General features: G+C 45.1%; 1 protein-coding gene across 1 annotated transcript in view; it reads right to left on the minus strand.

Annotated features, from left to right (window-relative positions):
* LOC139380234 (receptor tyrosine-protein kinase erbB-4-like) overlaps window positions 1–17,701 on the minus strand; it is a 534,593-nt gene that overhangs the window by 224,904 nt on the left and 291,988 nt on the right. The window lies entirely within an intron of this gene.

The raw sequence follows: 17,701 nt of genomic DNA on the forward strand, positions 1-17,701 counted from the left end.
CATGGATGGCAGCTATTTAAGTCTTTCCACCCAGTGCTCAGAGAGACACATCGTCTGTGTCCCAAAATACACCCATGGGGCCCTGGTCAAACGTAGTGCACTATATAGGGGATAGGATGTCATTTGGAACACATTCAGAGTCCTCGTTAGTCATCTGTTTAGTAGCTAACAAACTAATCCATCTAGTCAGGAACATCAGGTCACTAGTCAGGAACATCAGGTCATCTATTCAGGAACATCAGGTCATCTAGTCAGGAACATCAGGTCATCTAGTCAGGAACATCAGGTCATCTAGTCAGGAACATCAGGTCTTCTAGTCAGGAACATCAGGTCACTAATCAGGAACATCAGGTCACTAGTCAGGAACATCAGGTCATCTAGTCAGGAACATCAGGTCATCTAGTCAGGAACATCAGGTCATCTAGTCAGGAACATCAGGTCACTAGTCAGGAACATCAGGTGGCATTCCAATGGCACTCAATTCTCTATTTAGTACACTACATTTGGCCAAGGTCCCATAAGGCACAATAAAGAGAATAAGGTTCTATTTTGGGCAAAAACTTTTTCTACACATTCTTGTATTCATTATATTCCAGGAAGAGAGCTGCAGGAGCAGAGACAGACCATCTGCTTAAGGACTGGAGTTGTGGGTGTGTAGGTTCAGCTAGCTAATACACTGGTATAACATCCTGCTGTGTGTCTGTGTGTGTAGCCATTGACAGTCAACTCCATAAGCCTGGATCCTGTGCTCAACCAATCAGACACAGACACACAGCACCACACTGTGGTCTTGGAGGTCACCCTCCTCGTCTTCTAATGACTCTGGGGCTCAAGCTGAGACTATTTGGGGACCAGCTCGGGTCGGAAAACAGTGACCCTGCTTTGGGCACAGTGGCTCCCTCAGACTCCCTCCCTCCAACTCTGCTTGTCTGTCATTCAATGTGTGTGTGTGTGTGTGTGTGTGTGTGTGTGTGTGTGTGTGTGTGTGTGTGTGTGTGTGTGTGTGTCTGTGTGTCTGTGTGTCTGTGTGTGTGTGTGTGGGTTCTCACAGTCTGTACTCACTGCCAGACCACGCAACAACCAGGAGCAAATAGAACTTCCTGTACTAGTTACCTAGCAACCTTTGGCTGAAAGTTTCCTAATGCGAGTGTGGAGACTTCGCAAACCGGAATTCCCAATTTATAACACATATTGACCCCGAAAATAAATCACTCAGCTGACCAGATTACACAAGCTTTTAGTTCTGGGTTAACCAATATTACAACAATAACACAGCATGCCAAGAGGTTTCGTTGTCAAAAATCACTTTATTCATCAATTGTACAAGTTCCAACCAAAACATGACTTCCCTTTATCCGACGGCCCCTCCAGAAGACCACACAGGTTGGAGCAGGGAGGCTGCCACGTTGGGTGGCCATGGAGCAGTTGTTGTGGGAGGTTAAGTGTCTTGATCAAGGGCTCAAATGGAGGCAATGGCATCTAGGATTAGATACCTGCAACCCTCCAGTTTCCACCACACTTCCTGACATGTTTCAGAACACCTCAGATCACCTCAGGATGAATGTTTCAGAAGCCCTCAGGATGAATGTTTCAGAACACCTCAGGATGAATGTTTCAGAACAACTCAGGATGAATGTTTCAGAACAACTCAGGATGAATGTTTCAGAACCCCTTAAATCTGTCCCAAAACCCTCACAACCATGTGTTTCACTACTCCAGCAAAGTTAAGGTTTTGGTTCCTTTAATTAAGGTGGTGGCAGCTCAGTTGCCACTAGTTTTAGTGTTACAAGCACTTAATTGTACATTGAAATAGAATCACATTATGAATTATATTGTTTTGTCATGTTTTGGAGCATTATATGATACAGTTGAAGTCAGAAGTTTACATACACTTAGGTTGGATTCATTAAAACTTGTTTTCAAACACTCCACAAATGTCTTGTTAACAAACTATAGTTTGGCAAGTCGGTTAGGAAATACACTTTGTGCATGACACAAGTAACTTTTCCAACAATTGTTTACAGACAGATTTTTTCACTAATAATTCACTGTATCACAATTCCAGTGGGTCAGAAGTTAACATACACTAAATTGACTGTACCTTTAAACAGCTTGGAAAATTCCAGAAAATTATGTCATGGCTTTAGAAGCTTTCGATAGGCTAATTAACATCATTTGAGTAAATTGGAGGTGTACCTGTGGATGTATTTCAAGGCCTATCTTCAAACTCAGTGCCTCTTTGCTGGACATCATGGGAAAATCAAAAGAAATCAGCCAAGTCTTCAGACAAAAAATGGTTGACCTCCATAAGTCTGGTTCATCCTTGGGAGCAATTTCCAAATGCCTGAAGGTATCACGTTCATCTGTACAAACAATAGTATGCAAATATAAACATAATGCGACCGCACAGCCATCATACCGCTCAGGAAGGTGACGCTTTCTGTCTCCTAGAGATGAACGTACTTTGGTTTGAAAAGTACAAATCAATCCCAGAAGAACAGCAAAGGACCTTGTGAAGATGCTGGAGGAAACAGGTACAAACGTATCTGTACCACAGTAAAACAAGTCCTATATCGACACAATCTGAAAGGCTGCTCAGCAAGGAAGAAGCCACTGCTCCAAAATCACCATAAAAAAGCCAGACTACGGTTCGCAACTGCACGTGAGGACAAAGATTGTACTTTTTGGAGAAATACCCTCTGGTCTGGTGAAACAAAAATAGAACTGTTTGTGCAAGAAAGGAGGCCTAAAAACCTGACTCAGTTACACCAGCTCTGTCAGGAAGAATGGGCCAAAATTCACCCAAGTTATTGTGGGAAGCTTGTGGAAGGCTACCCGAAACATTTGACCCAAGTTAAACAATTTAAAAGCAATGCTACCAAATACTAATTGAGTATATGTAAACGTCCGACCCATTGGGAATGTGATGAAAGAAATAAAAGCTGAAATAAATCATTCTCTCTATTATTATTCTGATATTTTACATATTTTAAAATAAAGTGTTGATCCTAACTGACCAAAAACAAGGAATTTTTACTAGGATTAAATGTCAGGAATTGTGAAAAACTGAGTTTAAATGTATTTGACTAAGGTGTATGTAAACTTCCTACGTCAACTGTATATGCCACTTAGCAGACGCTTTAAGGTATGTATTTTTTTTAACATATGGGTGGTCCCAGGAATCCAACACACTATCCTGGCATCGCAAGAGCCATAGTCTACCAACTGATGCACAGAGGACCATGGCCACCTACATTGGCTGGCGGAGATCTTTGTGGGCTATACTCAGCCTTGTCTCAGGATGGGAAGTTGGTGGTTGAAGATATCCCTCTAGTGGTGTGGGGGCTGTGCTTTGGCAAAGTGGGTGGGGTTATGTCCTTCCTGTTTGGCCCTGTCCGGGGGTATCATCGGATGGGGCCACAGTGTCTCCTGACCCCTCCTGTCTCAGCCTCCAGTATTTATGCTGCAGTAGTTTGTGTCTGGGGGCTAGGGTCAGTTTGTTATATCTGGAGTACTTCTACTGTCCTATCCGGTGTCCTGTGTGAATTTAAGTATGCTCTCTCTAATTCTCTCTTTCTTTCTCTCTCTCTGAGGACCTGAGCCCTAGGACCATGCATCAGGACTACCTGACTCCTTGCTGTCCCCAGTCCAGCTGGCCGTGCTGCTGCTCCAGTTTCAACAGTTCTGTCTGTGATTATTATTATTTGACCATGCTGGTCATTTATGAACATTTGAACATCTTGGCCATGTTCTGTTATAATCTACACCCGGCACAGCCAGAAGAGGACTGGCCACCCAACATAGCCTGGTTCCTCTCTAGGTTTCTTCCTAGGTTTTGGCCATTCTAGGGAGTTTTTCCTAGCCACCGTGCTGGTACACCTGCATTGCTTGCTGTTTGGGGTTTTAGGCTGGGTTTCTGTAGAGCACTTAGAGATTTCAGCTGATGTATGAAGGGCTATATAAATACATTTGATTTAATTTGATTTGAGTTGTTGTATTTTAGCTGTGGGCTGTGTCATATTATATCTGATGGCTGTGTCATACTATATCTGTGGGCTGTGTCATACTATATCTGTGGGCTGTGTCATAAAATAACTGTGGATTGGCACTATAGTATGTGGTGTGCCCTGCATTGTAATGTTATGAACACCTTGTATTGTAATGCAGATTTATCAGGAGGTGAAGGGAACCTGAGGGTGCTAGAATTTTTGGAAACCAACAGGTAGTGCAGACCATCACATATGGACAGGAGAGGGAACAGAACATCCCCCCATGTAGGGCTAAGAGTTAGTGTGATTATCAGTGTTATAGGACGGTCTGGCATACTAACACAAAGGTAATCAGTATGCAAATCATAATATTATGGTGTTATTGATTAAATAAAAGGAGTCAGATACTGACACAGTTAAACTGCTAATATATGTTATATGGGTGGTACTGAAGGAGAGAGCGAGAGAAAGAGTGAGAAGGGGGGCGAAAGAGAAACGCATATATCATACAGAATGCTGATAAAGGAGGCTTAGGTAGAAGTAACTGAATATCCTTAATATCCATGGACTACTAGCTAAGTCATAGTCCTGGAAGAGAGAACAGAACAGAAGAGAACAGAATAGGGCAGATTCAGTAGATTAAGTGGGATTTCTTCCTCCCTCCCAACGCTTGCCTAGGCGTTTGTGAGTGGAAGTGTGCCGGGCAGCGGAACAAAACCCTCACTTCAGTCTCTGAGACGTGCCCAGCTTTGAAATTGAGTCCTTCAATCCTTAAAAGAGGTGAGGAGTGAGAATGGGAACGAGGAGAGAGGGGGAGTGAAGGAGGAGAGAGAGAGAGAGAGAGAGAGAGTAGTGAAGGAGAACACAAAGAGAAAGGGAGAAGGAGAGGGAGTGAAGGAGAAAGAGATAACAGACGAGAAAGTTAGAGCAGCCGTGGCGGGGTACATAGCAGGAGGAGGAGAGCAGTCAAGTGGATCGGAAAGGGTCCCTGTATATTTTCATGCATAATTAAAACTCCAACTGTTCAGAGGGAGAGAGAGAGAGAGAGGATGAAGAGAAAGAGGAGAGAAAGGGGGGAGAGAGAGAGCGAGAGAGAGTGCAAGAGAAAGAGAAAGAGTAGAGAAAGGGGGGAGAGAGAGAGCGAGAGAGAGTGCAAGAGAAAGAGAAAGAGTAGAGAAAGGGGGGAGAGAGAGAGCGAGAGGGAGAGAGAGAGACTGATAAGGTTGTAAGGGTGGGTCGACTGAACACATGTTAGCATGATTACCTCTTCATACGTATAGAGCTGCTTGTGTGTCCATGTGTGTGTGTTGGTGCGCATATACAAATCATATTGTACAACCAGAAGGAGACCAATTTAAACATACAAAGTGACTCAAAATATTGGCCAACATTTTTTTTACCGTACATATCACCCTTATAAATATAGTTCCTGTGAAATAGGTTCAACATTTTGACATGCTATCCCTGTCGTTGTCTTTCATCAATGTTAATCAGAGATGGGCAAATGACAGCCAGTAGACCTGCGCATCAATTTCCAAAAACTCAGTCGGGGTTTAACTTAATGTTAAGAGTTAGAATAGTAGAATACACCAGGTGAAATTTCTACATTTGGTTGTACATCAGCAGCTTTTCTCTTGTTATGTCAGTCACCATCAGTCACTTAATTAGCCCATGTCAGCTAAAACATGTTTGATTCATAAGTTAGTCTAGCCAGAAACCTAAACTTGTAGTAATCATGGTCGAATTACCAATCGGAGGGTCCACATTGATTCTGTTAGTGACTCTCACTCAGATATCATATTAAAAACTGCAAATGATTCTCACCACCCTATGGCAAATAGACCAAATATTCATTAAGATTTTGCAATTTTATAACTCATTTATTTCCACCTCATGGAAAATGGGTAGAATAAAAGGGCCGGCTCTGACTGCATATGTTAGTATGGATGTGGTTCTGCTGACCTACGAGCCACTGCTGCCGCTCAAATATGTTGTGGCCCTCACCCCCATTAAAGTTTACACATCCCTGATGTAGATAATGAGCCGTATGGACCACAGCTCTGTATGTCCCCACCTCTCAGAGTTCCATGACTACATTGGGGTGAACATATTGATTTTGGTCTCCGGTGAGATCCTGTATAGAGATCTACTGTATCTCTTTGTGGTTGATACTGTGGGGGTGTTTACTGAACCTACCATAAAACAGACCCTTCTAAATGAATAAAGAGATACAGGGTTACCTCACTCACTGTTATCCCACATATACTCATATCACCTTGCCTTGCGAAGCTTTATGCATGTCATGTCTCTGAAGAGTTGTGTGTATCAACAGGTGTTTTAGCTCTAGTTTAAATGTGGCACTTCAACTCTTCCTTAAAGGGTCCATGGGCTGGGCGATGACTTCACATGGCATTCCCATTCCCCAGTGCATTGCTCCAAGATGTGTGTTAGTGCGTCTGCTCCCACCCTCCAATTCCTAGTGTCTTGGAGCTCATTTCAAATAGGGGAGGGAGCAAGTTCAAACACCCTGTAGCCGGTTGCTTGCCTTTCATCGAACCTACAGATTGGGGTGCGTTTCTTCAGGAAGATGGAATGTCTTTGTTTTCTCAGCTTTAGCGCCACGGGCTGCTGGAAATGGTTTCTTAGGTGACATCACCAAATGGTGTTTGGTTCAACACATTTAGGGAACAATGTATTGGTATCTGAAGTGTTAATTCCTCTTCTGTGCCCTTCAGTTCATACTCAGTACACTATTTGGGTTGTTTCTAGGATCTCTCTGATAACATGTATCTGACTGTCTTTACGGATTTGACATCCCATTCATGTAAGTTTAATTACAGTTTACATCTCCATATTATGCCATGTTATTACCACTTTATTCTGTGCTATAATGTAAAGTGCAACCTGAATGTCAGAATAGGAGTATCAGTATCAGTCTTATGTGAATAAAGCAGTTGATTCTGTCTCCATACAGTACTATACAAGTCCTGCTTGGTGACTTTGAGAAGTCACAGTGAAGTCACGGTGCTCATAGTGAGTGTCACGCAGTCTGCGTCTGGATGTGTTGTGTTGTCTTTGACAGTGATGGTTTGTGACAGCGCGGCACTCTCTTGTCAGTCTCAATGATGAGCTACCCCCGCAAGGTACGTACATCACCATCACCACAACAAAACTCCATGACACTCGTAACACAGTGGAAGACCTGAATGAGAGAGGATAGACGGACTGAAATGGGAAATAAGTTACCACATACCATACATATGTGTGTAAGAATACACAAAAACTAGAAATCAAATCAAATCCAATTTTATTTGTGACATTCTTCCTAAACAATAGGTGAAGACTAACAGTGAAATTATTACTCCTGGGTCCTTTTCCAACAATGCAAATTGAAGATAAAGATAGTAAAAAAACATAGAAATAGTGACCCGAGAAATAAATAAACAGTGAATAACAAAAACAAGTAAAAATAACATGCCTGTATACAGGGAGTACCAGTACCGAGTCAACGTGCAGCGATATGAGGTAATTGAGGTAGTTATGCACATATGTAAGTGCAAAAAAGGGTAAATGTAGATAGTCTGGGTAGCCATTTGATTAGCTATTTAGCAGTCTTATTTAGCAGTCTAATGGTTTGCAGGTAGAAGCTGTTCAGGGTCCTGTTGGTTCCAGACTTGGTGCACTGGCTGGAGTCTTGGTAAATGTTTTGGTCTTTCCTCTGAAATCACCTAGCATAGAGGTCCTGGATGGCAGCGAGTTCGGCCCCAGTGATGTACTGGCCCTTACTCACCACCCTCTGTAGCGCCTTGCGGTTGGGTGCCTTGCAGTTGCCGTACCAAGCGGTGATGCAGCCAGTCAAGTTGCTCTGAATTGTGCCGCTGTAGAATTGTTTGAGGACATGAGGGCCTATCCTAAATATTTTCAGCCTCCTGAGGGGGAATAGCTGTTGTCACTCTCTCTTCACAACTGTGTTGGTTTGTCTGCACCATGTTAATTCCTTAGTGATGTTATGTGGTTGTAGCCTGTGTAAAGTTCTTACTCACATAGGCTATGGAAGGTGAGATCACACGGTCATCCGGAAGAGCTGGTGCTCTCATGCATAGTTCAGTGTTGCTTGAACAGTGATTGTGTGTGTATTATCTTGGTTTCTTTCTTCTTGGTTTTTACTCTGATCTCTCTCATCCACCCAAAGACAGGTGCATGTCATAACCACTATACGTACGATCTACCTGCAGGCTACCAAACATAAGGTCACATTTCAACATGAAACAATTCTTAGAAAACAACTGGGGCATAGTCTCATACAAAAGGTCAGGCTTTGGATGGTCAACTAACATTAACACAGGGGGGTAGATGTCTGTGTATACAGGAGACCACATGAGAGCCATCGCATGTTTTTAGGTCTCAGATAAGAAATGAAAAGATACTACAGTAAATCAGCTGTGCCTCAATGCTTTTCTCTTGTCGAACACTGAGGCATTTGCTCTCAATTACATTTTTCAACTCAACATTTCTCACTAAGGATGGTTCTGTCAGTACAGGGGCAGACAGACATAAACGCTTCTGCAGAGTGTGATTGTATGTGTCAGCATTTCTTAATCTGGCTTCTCTGAAAACACATAGACTAACATGATCTTCACTCTGTCCGCTTAATGTTGTGAAACACACTTTCTGAATCTCTGAGTGTGTATGTGTGCGTACGTGTCTGTGCATATGCGTGTGTGTGTCTGTGTGTCTGTGTGTCTGTGTGTGTGTGTGTGTGTGTGCTTGCATGCATGCATTTGTGTGTACGTGTGTATGCATACCCTTATGCAGAGATAAGCATGGGAAACACTGGATACACTGATTAACTAAACACAAAGATCTCCACTTCATCAAAGTAGTCTTCAGACAAATTAAGTATTTCCCTGCATGGTGGCATATAAGATGCGATCTACACAAAACACAATTAGAGTGAGCAAATGAGACAAGGCTCTCCACAGGTCTCTGTGGCTGTGGGTCTATAGAGATGCATCCCAAATGGAACCCTTTTCCCTTTATAGTGCACTATATAGGGCCCTGGTTAAAGTAGTGCAATATATAGGGAATAGGGTTTCATCCTGGTCTATAGATCTGAGAGCAGAAGGAAAGGAGAAAGTGTTGCCAGCCATGCTGAGTAGCACTCCTCAGGGGTGTGTGTGTGTGTGTGTGTGTGTGTGTGTGTGTGTGTGTGTGTGTGTGTGTGTGTGTGTGTGTGTGTGTGTGTGTGGTGCTTATTAGGGATGGTAGAGAGGGAGACTACACTAGAAGGCTGGAATCATGGAGGTGGTCCCAGCAGATGCTGTCCCCTTTCATCCTCTTCTCTCCCTCTCTCCACAGGGCCGGAGTAGAGGATGAGAAGGGAGGAGATAAAAGGAGAGGAGAAAAAGAAAGAGACGGGGGCTGTTAAAGACCTGTACCTCAAACGAACACACACAAACGAACACACACTCCTTATGAGTCACACATCAAATTCCCACACCTCTAAATCTGGGTAAGCGGCTTGATTTAAGTAACAGGGAGAATGAAGAGATCGTTGTCGCTCTGCATGACGTCTGGCTTTCATCCTCTCTGCTACACTGTTAGGCTGGTGGGCAGAAACAGAGGCTACACCCTAAATGGCACTACTTTTGAGCAGTGCCTATAAAGAGGTTGGATGTTGTCACACTAATCTGTTTCAACTGTCTTATGCTTGCCTCCACCTCCCTCCAGGTGTCTCCCATTTTCCCCATCATCCCCTATGCATTTATACATGCGTTTTCTGTTTGTCTGTTGCCAGTTCGTCCTACCAGCGTGTTCCCGTGTTTCCCATGCTCTAGTTTTTGTTTTTCTTAGTCTTCCCAGTTCTGACCCTTCTGCCTGTCCTGACCCTGATCCTTCCATCCTGTACCTGCCTCACTCTGATTTGGATGAAGAATCTTTGCCTACCTTGACCTACAAATTGCCTGCTGTCTTGTACCTGCCGGACTCTGATTTGGATTATGACCTTTTGCCTGCCCCTTGTCCTATAATTATCTCTGAGACTCGTGCTATCCACCTCCTGTGTCTCCATCCCGGTCTTAGCCTTAGTACGAACCGGCCATTACTGACCCAGTAGACTCGGAACAGCACTGCAATGCTGTTTCCTCCTACATGACCGAGCCTTCAATACATTGCTGGAGCAATTCCGCGGATTGTCTGTTAGGCAGCCAGCCACTACAGTAACCTCCCAGGCCCTCAGTAACCTTGCTGTCAGCAGCGCGTATCTCCAGCCCACCCCGGGTTCCTGAGAACCCCACTTACCTCCTCCGTAATGCTTCGCTGGAGATTCAAGAACCTGTCGTGTGTTTCTCTCCCAGTCCTCCCTCATCTTTGAGCTACAGTCCTCGTTCTTTCCCTCGAAGATAGAGCACCATATAACACTAATGTCTGGGAGGGCTCTCGCCTGGGCTACTACGCTGTGGGAACAACAATCTGCCGTATGCTGCAGTCTGGAGGAGTTTGTGGCGGAGGTGAAAAAGTTGATTGTTTCTCCGTTGCTCCGTTGCCCAGGAGAGAGGCTGCTCGGAAGCTAGTCCTGCTTTGTCAAGACTCCCGCAGAGTGGCAGACTATGAAGTTGATTTATGCACGTTGGCTGCCGAGAGTGCCTGGAACCCAGAATCCCTGGAACCTGGATTATCAGAGGATGTTAAAGATTAGCTTGCAACCCAGGAGCTGCCCACTCGACTCACTCAACGCATTGACCAATTGGATCTATGGGTGGCTACAGGAACATATAAGGGAGAAGAGTTCTGATTCCGGTCCCACTCACTTGACCAAGGATCCCACCTTGCCTCAAAAGAATTCCGCAAGTCTCCGTTGTCTATGTTACCGAGGTATCCGAGGTTACCCAAGTTCCCCCGGGAATCTCCGAGGTCAGCCGACTCGCCCCTTCCGGAGCCTATGCAGCTCGGCAGAGCTAGATTGTCTCCTGCTGAACATTTACGCAGACTTAACACCAAGAGTTGTCTGTACTGTGGGACTACGTGTCTACCTGACCATTAATAGACCAGGCCCATCAGTAGGTACGAGCACGCTGGTGGGCCATATGGAGAATTTTCCATCTCCCCTTACTCATATCGCTCTCCATGCCATCCTGCTGTCTAGTGACCGGTCAAAATCTCTCCAGGTACTCATTGACTCTGGGGCAGACGAGAGTTTAATGTACACTACCCTGGTGTCAGAGCTGGGTATCCTTACTCAACCCCTCTCCATTCCCATGGATGTCAGAGCACTGGATGGGCGTTCTATAGGCAGAGTCACCTACAATAAGGTTCCTATCAACCTACAGTTTATGCTCATCAAGTATCCTCAGGTACCCGTGGTTTTCGTGTTTTCATGGCTCCAGCGACACAATCCCTTTATTGACTGGATTGCTGGTAAAATCATAGGCTGGAGCCCGTTCTGCCACGCTCATTGAATGATATCAGTGCAGCCTGCCCCGGGACAGTTTCCTCCTTCCTTTTCGGACATCTCCGCCATTCCCGCGGAGTACCAGGACCTCCGGGAGGTTTTCAGGAAGGCCCATGCCACTTCACTTCCTCCGCATCAACCCTATGACTGGGGTTCAACCTTCTCCCGGGACTACTCCACCCCGGGGGCGGCTGTATTCTCTGTCAGATTCGGAGACCAAGGCGATGGAAACATACAATGAGGACTTCATGGCTACAGGGTGTATCCGTCCTTCTGCTTCCCCTGCCGGCGCAGGGTTATTCTTTGTGGAGAAGAAGAACAAAACTCTGCATCAGTGTATCGACTACCGGGGCCTTAATGACATCACGGTTAAAAAATGTTACCCGCTACCACTCATTGCCTCTGCTTTCGAGACGCTCCAGGGGGCTACCATTTTCTATAAGTTGGAGCTTCGGAACACCTACCATCTTGTGCGGATACGGGAAGGACACGAGTGGAAGACAGTCTTCAACATGTACAGCAGGTACTACTAATCACTGTTGATGCCATTTGGACTGACCAACGCTCCTACTATGTTCCAGGCCCTGGTTAACAACGTTCTCCGCGACATGCTGAACTGGTTCGTGTTTGTCTACCTCGACGACATCCTCGTCTTTTCCCACTCAGCTCAAGAACATGTTTTCCACATCCAGCAAGTCCTCCACCGTCTACTGGAAAACCAGCTTTTTGTTAAAGCAGAAAAATGTGAATTCCATCGCTCCACCATCTCCTTCCTAGGATACACCGCTGCAGGTAATGTGCAGATGGATCTTGGCAAGGTGAGAGCAATGGGGGATTGGCATCAACCCACTTCCAGAGTGCAGTTGCAACTCTTCCTGGGATTTGCCCATTTTTATCAGCATTTTATCCGGGGTTCCAGCATCCTGGCTTCCCCCCTTTCAGCACTCACCTCTCCCAAAGTCCAATTTGTGTGCTCTCCAACTGCTGACCGGGCACTTCTGGACTTAAAGCATCAATTCACTACAGCTCCCAAATTAATCCATCCTGATCCTTCCCATCAGTTCGCGGTGGAGGTCGACGCAGAGCTGTCCCAGTGTTCTGCTCAGGACCAAAAGTTGCATCCCTGCGCCTTACTTTCCCATGGTCTTAAAGCCACTGAGAGGAATTATGATGTGGCAAATCGAGAACTACTCGTGGTGAAGATGATGTTGGAGGAGTGGAAGCACTGGTTAGATGGGGTGGAACATCCATTCATTGTGTGGACTAATCACAAGAACCTGGAATATCTCCACAGGCAAGCTCGATAAGCCATGCTATTCACTCGGTTCAACTTAACCATCTACTACCGCCCGGGTTCTAAGAATGTTAAGCCAGATGAGCTTTCACACCGCTATAGCACCGCTGCTACACCCTCGGACAGCGAAACCATCCTCCCAACATCGTGTCTGCGGCTGCTCTCATTTGGGGTATAGAGAACCAGGCCGGGCTGACTGGAAGTTTGTCCCGGACGCTGCCTGTTCCCCGGTCCTGGTCTCATTCCTCCAGACTTGCCTGCCACCCGGAATCCCGTCAGACACTGGCATTTGTGCGACACTGTTTTTGGTGACCCACCATGGCTCCTGACGTCTCTGCGTTCTTTGCCGCATGCACTGTTTGTGCTCAGAATAAGACTCCGCGGCAAGCGCCGTCTGGTCTCATATATCCTTATAGTCTCCCAGATCAATGGACTTCTGGTGGACATGGTGTCCGATCGCGGTCCACAGTTCTCGTCCACCCCCAGTCCAACTTCCAGTCAGAGCGAGCCAATTAGGACCTGGAGACTACTCTGTTTTAATTTATTTGATTTATTTCACCTTTATTTAACCAGGTAGTCCAGTTGAGAACAAGTTCTCATTTGCAACTGCAACCTGGCCAAGATAAAGCAAAGCAGTTCGACACATACAACAACACAGAGTTACACATGGAATAAACAAACATACAATCAATAATACAATAGAAAAATCTATATACAGCATGTGCAAATGAGGTAGGATAAGAGAGGTAATGCAATAAATAGGCCATGGTGGTGAAATAATTACAATTTCGAAATTATACACTGAAATGATAGATGTGCAGAAGATGAATGTGCAAGTTGAGATACTGGGGTGCAAAGGAACGAGATACATAAATAAATACAGTACGGGGATGAGGTAGATTGGATGGGCTATTTACAGATGAGCTATGTACAGGTGCAGTGCTTAAAGCTAGTGAGGGCAACGGAGGGCAGCGGCAACGGTGAGACACTTGTTTCTGGAAAGTTGCATTTTTAGTAGAAGTAGAAGCTCGAAATGTTTTGGTACAGACCTGGATGGTAAGACAGAACTCTGCAGGCTATCTCTGCAACACCGCCCCCTTTGGCAGTTCTATCTTGGCGGAAAATGTTATAGTTAGGGATGGACATTTCAGGGGTTTTGGTGGTTTTTCTAAGGCCAGGACTTAGATACGGCTAAGACATCCGCGTTGGCAGAATGAGCTAAAGCAGTGAATAAAGCACACACTTAGGGAGTATGCTGCTAATGTTAACATGCATGAAACCAAGGCTTTTACGGTTACAGAAGTCAACAAATGAGAGCACCTAGGGAGTAGTAGTGGAGCTAGGCACTGCAGGTCTACATCACCAGAGGAACAGAGGATAAGTAGGATAAGGGTACGGCAAAGGCTTTAAGAACTGGCCGTCTAGCATGTTCGGAACAGAGAGAAAGGGAGCAGGTTTCCGGGCACGATAGCATAGATTCAAGGCATAATGTACAGACAAAGGTATGGTAGGAAGAGAGTACATTGGAGGTAAACCTAGGCATTGAGTAATGATGAGAGAGATATAGTCTCTAGAGAAGTTTAAACCAGGTGATGTCATCAAATATGTGGGAGGTGGAACAACATGGTTGGTAAAGGCATTTTGAGCATGGCTAGAGGCGCTACAGTGAAATAAGACAGTAATCACTAACCAGGACAGTAATGGCCAAGGCATATTGATATTAGGGAGAGGTATGTGTAGCCAAGTGATCGTATGGGTCCAGTGAGTGTTTGGGCTGGCTGGGGACACGGCGATTCAGACAGTTAGCAGGCCGGGGCTAGCAAGCTAGCAGTTAGCAGGCCGGGGATATCAAGCTAGCAGTTAGCAGGCCGGGGCTAGCGAGCTGGCATAAGGGCCTTAGAGGGATGTCGCGATGGGGGAAAGTCTGTTTTTGCCTCCTCGTGCGGTGACGTCGATAGACCAGTTGTGGAATTATTAGGGTTCCAAGTAGCAGAGGGGTACAAGTCCAATTAGCAAAATGGATATAGTGGTCCAAGAAACTGGCCGATGGATCAGCTAACAGTCCAATATGCTATAGATAGCTAGCAGGCCGTGATTAGCAGAATTGGCCTTCAGGGAACGTCGCCCCTCCTTGTGGAGTCCCGCAAACTTTCCCTCTGTTTTATCAGTCCTGTCCCCATCTCTAATATTCTTATCCCCTCTGCTGTTCGTCTTCTGTTGCCTTGCACCCTCCGTATACATCCCACTTTTTATGTGTCTAGGATTGTGTCTAGGATTATTATGACTTTGTTTTAGATTGTGTCCTATTTACATAGATATTGTCTTATGAATTGTATATGCAGGGCTCCCTTGTGAACGAGACCCTGGCCTTAGTGGTGACTCTCTGTTTAAATGAAGGAGAAAAAAATGTTTTTAAACTGAGGAACTGCAGGCTGCCATTAGTAACTAAATTATCATTATAACTTCCTCTGTGTGTGATTAAAGAATAATCGGTTCAAGGACATGCATCAGGTGTATTAGAAGCACCTATTGCTACCATTGACCACGAAGATTGCCATTTTTCTAACAATGCCTGCAGGACTGTGGTCGGCCTTGAACCTCTGTGGCTTCAATGAGAGGGGGCAGTTGTTATCCCCTGGCTGGCACACACACAGGAACACACACGTGCATGCACACACACACACAAACACACACGCACACACAAATACACAAACACAGCAAGCATGCAAGTGCAAAGACACACACACATGCACGCAGGTACGCACACACAAGCACACAAGTACAGAGGTACACACGCACGCAGGAACGCACACACACACAAACACCGTCTGTGCTGTTGAGTGTCTCTGTCCGCTAGATGAAGTTTTTGCATATCTCCCTCTCCTCCTCTAACACAGCTCAGCGAAGTCTATCATCAATGCAGTTCAAATCCAGAAGGTTTAATGATAGACAAAGAGGCCCCTGTTTAAAGCCAACCTTAATTATAGTGTTTTACACCGACTGCTTCTAGCCATGCCTGGTACTGAGAACAGATACACCCCCCCCTCTCTTTCTCTCTCATCTCTCCAAATTGAGCTGAAAACCTTCTGTCATCAAAGCCGACTTCTACCAGGGAGACAGGAAATAAATGGCTGTGCACTCGCTGTAAGATATCAAAGGCATTTGTACGGGAACCACGGGCATATTTCTCCTATTACTCTGCTGCATCCCTTGAGTAATAGGTAATAGTTGGTCTAGTGGTATGAGGTTATACTCAACTCAACAGAAGGAGACCAAATGGTGCTCAGAAAAGGTTAGTGTCAACCAGGAACCAGTGGATATGATGCCTAACTTCTACAATAACACTGACATCAACGGACAACTAAGGGCACACTGAGTTCAATAGGGGATATTCTATTTAAATAGGTGGTCAAAGATGGAGAACAGACAAAGGACTGAGTGAGAGAGATGAAAGGGAGGGTAAGAGAGATGGAAGATAAAAAGATGGTGAGAGAGATGGAGAGGTAAAGGTAGAGAAAAATAAATGGAGAGGTAGAGTTGCTCTTTTCCTCCACGTGGGACTGTGACTCCATCATTGCAGTGGTAATGAGCAGACTCCTGTAGGAATTCTCCAAATGGAGTAATTTATAATTGATTCAGTGCATTAATTACTGTGGCGGTTAGGCCCGTGTCATGGTTAATATTACGCTGATCTGATGAGGACGAGACCATCCGTCCGCTGAGGGAGGGATCGTTTGGGTGAACTGCAATTATTCAATTACGCCACTACACTGCCGTTACACTTTCAGCTGTAGAGTCTTAATCTGACCGTAATCACCTTCTCAACGCACACACAGGATTGTGGGATAGGATAGATGCCAGCTGAAGCTCAAGCTCATAGTACAGCAGAGCAGGAAGTCCATGGTCTATGGTCTCACTGTTTATCAGGCCTGACCCTGTACCCTGAAAACAGGCCAGTTGACTCCTTATCCATCTTTCTTTCATGACTGGGCTTTTTGTCTCCTGCACCTGATAGTAAGTGGATGTGCGTACACTATTTCTGAACCTATTGACTCCATAACCCCTACAGAAGAAAATCAGTTGAGATCAGATATACTACAAAGTACATGATCATTCAGAAACAGTATCTAATATGTTGCTGTTCCAAATCATGTTACAGTAATAGATGAAGTAACAGAGGTTTTTTCTTGAAACGTGAAGACTTGCGTTGGCTCCCAAGGCTTTAGCTCAGTGTGCTAAGACAGCCCCCTGTCATGCCACAGTCTGTCACAATTACATAAAGCTCTTCCTGAAGAAGATGAAAGGTCAGACCACAATAATCAAAAACCCTTGTCACATGTACCTGTATGTATGCAATTTAACAGGTGTTATTTTGATATGTTAATGCTATTCACCATGTCATCTGATAACGCTGGACCAGCGATGCAGCCAGCTGTCAAAAACATAAATATTGTTGACTTTCAACGACTGCAAGGTTGTGAAGTATGTGATGCGGGGAGCCGGGCCCCGAGGGTGAGACTCTCCACATTGGCGAAACATAAAGCCGTAATTTCAGAGTCACTTAGCAATGATTGTGGCTGAATGGATTTTCCCTGAAGATAACCACAATAATATCGCCTCTAATAAATCCACTTATGAAACGCACGGTGTGGTGATTTTGAGAAGAGGGCCAGGCCGCCTCTGAAACAAAACGCTGTGTCACACCCTGGTCAAAGTATTTTGTGTTTATCTTTATTTATTTGGTCAGGCCAGGGTGTGGCATGGGGTTTTGTATGTGGTGTGTATGTATGGGGATTGTAGCTAGTGGGGTGTTCTAGCTAAATGGCTGTCTGAAGTGGTTCTCAATCAGAGGCAGGTGTTTATCGTTGTCTCTCTAGGCAGCCATATTCTTTGAGTTTGTCGTGGGTGACTTAGTGTCCTTAGTGTTAACCAGTTTAGGCTGTTTCGGTTTTCATTACGTTTATTATT

The sequence above is a fragment of the Oncorhynchus clarkii genome, chromosome 22 (genome assembly GCF_045791955.1).
Source record: "Oncorhynchus clarkii lewisi isolate Uvic-CL-2024 chromosome 22, UVic_Ocla_1.0, whole genome shotgun sequence".
Taxonomy (NCBI): Eukaryota; Metazoa; Chordata; class Actinopteri; order Salmoniformes; family Salmonidae; genus Oncorhynchus; species Oncorhynchus clarkii.